Source organism: Etheostoma spectabile, unplaced genomic scaffold (assembly GCF_008692095.1).
Source record: "Etheostoma spectabile isolate EspeVRDwgs_2016 unplaced genomic scaffold, UIUC_Espe_1.0 scaffold00018528, whole genome shotgun sequence".
In the NCBI taxonomy this organism is placed as follows: domain Eukaryota; kingdom Metazoa; phylum Chordata; class Actinopteri; order Perciformes; family Percidae; genus Etheostoma; species Etheostoma spectabile.
In genome coordinates this window covers 345,631-350,410 of record NW_022604307.1, presented here as the reverse complement: position 1 = coordinate 350,410, position 4,780 = coordinate 345,631, and the positions used below count along the sequence as shown (strand labels likewise).

Sequence of the window (4,780 nt, the reverse complement as noted above, 5' to 3'; positions counted from 1 at the left end):
CTCTGGACCAGGCTAGCCACAAAAAATAAATCTCCATGGTTACTTGGCTGGGTTTAATTTAATCTGGTTTCGTGCAACCGAGTCAAAGCCAAATTCAACCAGGACAACTTGAATATCCCGGCTTAATCCCTTATCCTAGTTTTGTGCAACAGGTCCCTGCTCTTTATGGATAGACCTGGGAGATAAATAACATCCCAGAGTCCGGTCTAGACCTGCTCTTGATGAAAAGCACAATGAGAAAACTGTTGTTGTGATTTTGCACTTTATAAATAAAATTGAATTGAATATCTGTGTGGCCTTTTTGTTGGCGGCCTTGAGCCAGGCGGTAACAAGACAAATGTCAGAAGTTGGGACCGGCGGCCGCTGTGTGGCCGGGGGCGGAGTAAGAGGAGAGAGAGAGTAGAAGAGAGATCCAACACAGGCACGGCTCTACAGAAGAAATGGGTCATGCAACGCAAAATTAAAAACCATATCCACATAAACAGCATTGCAGCGGATGTGAGAAAATTAGCACCGGTGCGTCCAAGAGGAGCTAACAGCTAACAGACGCTACTAGCACCGACTAGCACTTCTCACTGCTGTTGTCTGAAAAACAACACAGACGGGACAAAATGTTGCGTTTACTGGTAAATTGGTAAACTGGTAAACCTCGAGACCAACGTATAACCGACTGCTATCTGTGGAGTTTTCCTCACGCTACTCTGTCCTCTGTGACTGTCTCCATCTAGAAACTAAGCTGCACGGGGTGCAGGGAACAACTGATCATGTAGTAGCGGTAGATGGGCTTTGCAAAAAAAATCCCGGAGCGTTCTATGAAATGATAAAAAAAAAAAAAAAAAAAAATCGCTCGTGGGAAGCCAAACTCGTGATTGCGATTAAAATTTGATTAATTGTGCAGCCCTACCTCTTTCCTTCACTCACCTCCTCCTCCTCCAAAACACCTTTCCTCTTGCCCTCCTTCTTCTTCTCCTCCGTCTCCTTGTGTGTCTGCATGTACTCGGTGATAAGGTCCAGGTCCAGGTTGTCTTGTGGCTCCCATGTGTTATCCTCACTGGAAAGGTGAGTGCAGAAAGAAGAACATCTCCTCACACTTTGTTTTTAGACAATCCATTCTCACGCTAATTAGCATTCCTATTATAATTTTTTCTATTTCTAAGGTTATCTATTTCCATCTTGTAAGGTTATTTGTGGGTCTGCAACATAGTGTCAAAATACCAAACCTTCAACTCTGAGGGGATGATACCATGCTGACACTTACTTGCAATATGTAATATTTTATGTATCTCAGGACCAAGATCACCAATTATTAATATTATAGACTCATACTTACTCTGAGAACCCCTTCCATTTCAGCAGAAACTCTACTCTTCCCTTCACCACTCTGCGCTCCAAAACCTTCTCCACCACATACTCCTCCTCTTCCTCCTTCACTGCTGCAAACTCCTCCTCTTCCTCCTCCTTTCCTGCTCCGGTTGCCAGCTTGACGTCTGCCCCAAGGCGGTGGTTTCAAATCGAGTAACCGGGGTAACAAATGATTTTTCTTAATTGGGGTTCACTACTTAACTCTCATAGGCGAAACCCTGGAAAGCAGAATCACGGAGTCAGTGAGTGAGAGAACGAACCGCCGTCCTCGTCTCCAAATCTCTGTTCATTACAAATTCTCCCAAACACAAAAGCATAAAACAGTCCTCAACAACAACATTCCCCTCGTGAAAACATGTTTCACTTCAATTTAAAAACCGTAACACCATTTTCTTTACTCCCCATTTTTCAGTGGGCAAAATCTTCCACACTCAATTCCCAGAAATAGTCTCGTCCTTACCAAAATAAATATCACCCTTACTGAACCGTTTCAATAATAATAATATGTATCTCTTCTTTCTACCTCCAAAACTCCTCCATTATACTAATGTCATCATGGAAATCAAATCCTCTTGGCTGTAAATAATATTCAAACGACTTCAAGTCAAAATATGAACCATCATACACCTGGGATAATAGTTCAACTTATAATACATTCCTTACTATACTCTGTAGAACTTTTAGGAGGAACTCCCCTTTAGAGTTAAACAACATTTTAACATTAACAATCCTGTCAGGATACGTTAAAAACCACAAAATAACTCATTACCAGGGAATGGAAGCACCAGCACCCAGAATCACACACACAACCCTATGTTAACTAACATGTTAGTTAGCAGTAATTAGCCTGTGCCTATGTTAATGTTAACTAGCATGTTAGTTAGCAGTAATTAGCCTGTGTCTATGTTAATGTTACTAGCATGTTAGTTAGCAGTATTAGCCTGTGTCTATGTTAATGTTAACTAGCACGTTGGTTAGCAGTAATTAGCCTGTGCCTATGTTAATGTTAACTAGCATGTTAGCTAGCAGTAATTAGCCTGTGTCTATGTTAATGTTAACTAGCATGTTAGTTAGCAGTAATTAGCCTGTGTCTATGTTAATGTTAACTAGCACGTTGGTTAGCAGTAATTAGCCTGTGTCTGGGGCTGTGTCTCAAATCGCGCACTTCTGTACTAAATACTAACTATTTGAGTACATAGTGCGTTCACATTGTCAAAGTGCGGTCAAATGCAGTGCACTTAAAATACCCGGATGGTGCACTCAAACCGGTCACAAAGTTAAGTGTAGATGGATGGACACTTTCCACACTCAACGGTCGCCATCTTGGCTACGTAGCGGAAGGGGCGGAGCTAACAACCGTTGAAAAACTTTTGATAGTGGCGGCCGAAGACGCGATAGCGAGACCGACGGAGCAATACAAAGTTGAACGTGAGTCTTTTTGCTATACATATAAGCCACTTGTAAATGTATACTTGGTTAATTTTACAGTAGATAATAATTTTTGTACCACGAATTATAACGTTTATTAGTACCGTAATTTGACGTGCTAGCAAGCCAACCTTAGCTAGCTAACAGCGGCAGTTTAACCATATTGGCAAATAAGTTCTAAGCTAACGTTACATGTGTTGTAGTATACTGTTGTTTGTGTTAAACTTCCGTCCCATTGTAGACGATTTTAGTTAGATGTATGATCTTAACAAGTTGTACATAATCCGATGTGAGCGTTAGCTCAGCAATACAGTCCACCGAGGCGCAGGGGCGCGAGGCGCAGTTCATCTCGAACGAGCCTATTATTAGGCTCGTTCGGCATAAATGATGAACTGCGCCTCGCCTGTAAAGTGGACGAGAGCAGGCGGCAGCAGCGGGGGGCGGTGACAAAAAGCTGCGGTAAAGTCGGACAGTTTCCAGCCGATTCCAGCCGCCTTCAGGCTGGACAGGAAGTGACAAAAACACTGTGGTGCGATTCCGATTTAATAAAATATAATCAGACCCACATACCAGCTGGTACACAGTCTCCAATTGTTTTAGTTATGACAGAGTAGCTGGCAAAGTGCTGATTTAGTCTCTTTGACTTCTAAACGTAACTATCAGTCACACAACATGTGTTCTGGACAGAATAAGTCTTTAAATCAGACAAATAGCAATTAAAATCGCTCCGATTCAAAACAATAAAAGTTTATATAAAACGTCATCATGTTGTAACCAATCAGGTGTTAAATCAGCTGAGAAGCCGGCGTTTCCCAGCATGCTCTGGGTCCGCCTGGCTCTTGCAGTCGGTGAAAAGCAACTGCGCCGCCTGCGTCTCAGAACTGCGGCCGCCTTGCTCTCGTGAGATTTCCGTTGCCCACGTGTGCATGACGTCAGAGCAAGTCGGGATCAAGTCGGACACAAATCTAACCGGGGGCACCCAGATAGCTCAGTGGGTAGAGCGGGTGCCCATATACAGAGGCTTGCTCCTCGATGCAGTGGGCCCGGGTTCAAATCCGGCCTGTGGTCCTTTGCTGCATGTCTCTCCCCCTCTCTCTCCCCCTTTCACATCTTTGTCTGTCCTCTCCAATAAAGGGATAAAACTCCAAAAAAAAAAACATAAAAAAAAAAATCATGTGTGGTATATTTAAAAAAAAAAAAACAACACAAATCTAACCGGCATGCAACGGGCGCCGATCGCCGGTGATCGGTTCTGCGCAGACCTGGCTCATCTCGAACGAGCCTACTATCTTAGTGCTCATGCTACTGAAGAAAAGAAGAAGAAAAGGAGAAAATGATGTCGCTTCCCTACCTGTAGGCGCTCCTAAACCTTCACCGCCCGTCCTTTCCTGGTTTATTAATATTCCTGTAGTCCGGAAGTGTCCCCAGATGTAAAGAATTCATCCAGGTTGGGAGTATTGTCCTGTAGAGTCCGTGCTAACTAGCTGCTAACTTCACGTGCCGACCTCGTTCCGTCTCCTCGCCCTGCACCGTGTTGCTGGGTATGTTTGTTTTCTTCATGTTGCTGCCTACACAATCAAACTATCCCCGCCTTTTTCTGTTTAGTTTTCACCCCGGGACAGCCCCCGACGTCCAGCAAGCGCTCCCACTGTGGAGCGCCAATACGCTGCGTCATCTCTCTGAGCGGCCATCTTAGAAACAGCTCTCATTGGCTATCAACACGCCAATCAGGCCAGTTGTAGCCAATCACGTTCCCTTTTCAAAGCGTGATAGGAACATCCAATGGGAGCCAGTCCTCATGAATAACAGAGCTAAGCCCCGCCTCCCAGAGCCAGCACGTTCACACATGTGATTTATGAAAACAAAGCTGTTCAGCAGTTTTTTTTTGTTTTTTTATAGGCTACGTGTTGTTTTATTGTTAAAACTGTATCTTATGTCAAAATGAGTCCCTATAGTGCATATCAATTCAAACTTACAAGACTGAACTGCT

General features: G+C 43.7%; 1 long non-coding RNA gene across 1 annotated transcript; it reads right to left on the bottom strand.

Moving 5' to 3' along the window:
* Positions 1–968: 968 nt before the first annotated feature.
* Positions 969–4,510, bottom strand: LOC116680983 (uncharacterized). The gene is made up of 3 exons (XR_004329939.1): positions 4,142–4,510; positions 1,331–1,580; positions 969–1,051 (listed from the first exon to the last, which is right to left on the bottom strand). It is a non-coding gene; the product is annotated as an uncharacterized LOC116680983 (long non-coding RNA).
* Positions 4,511–4,780: the final 270 nt, after the last annotated feature.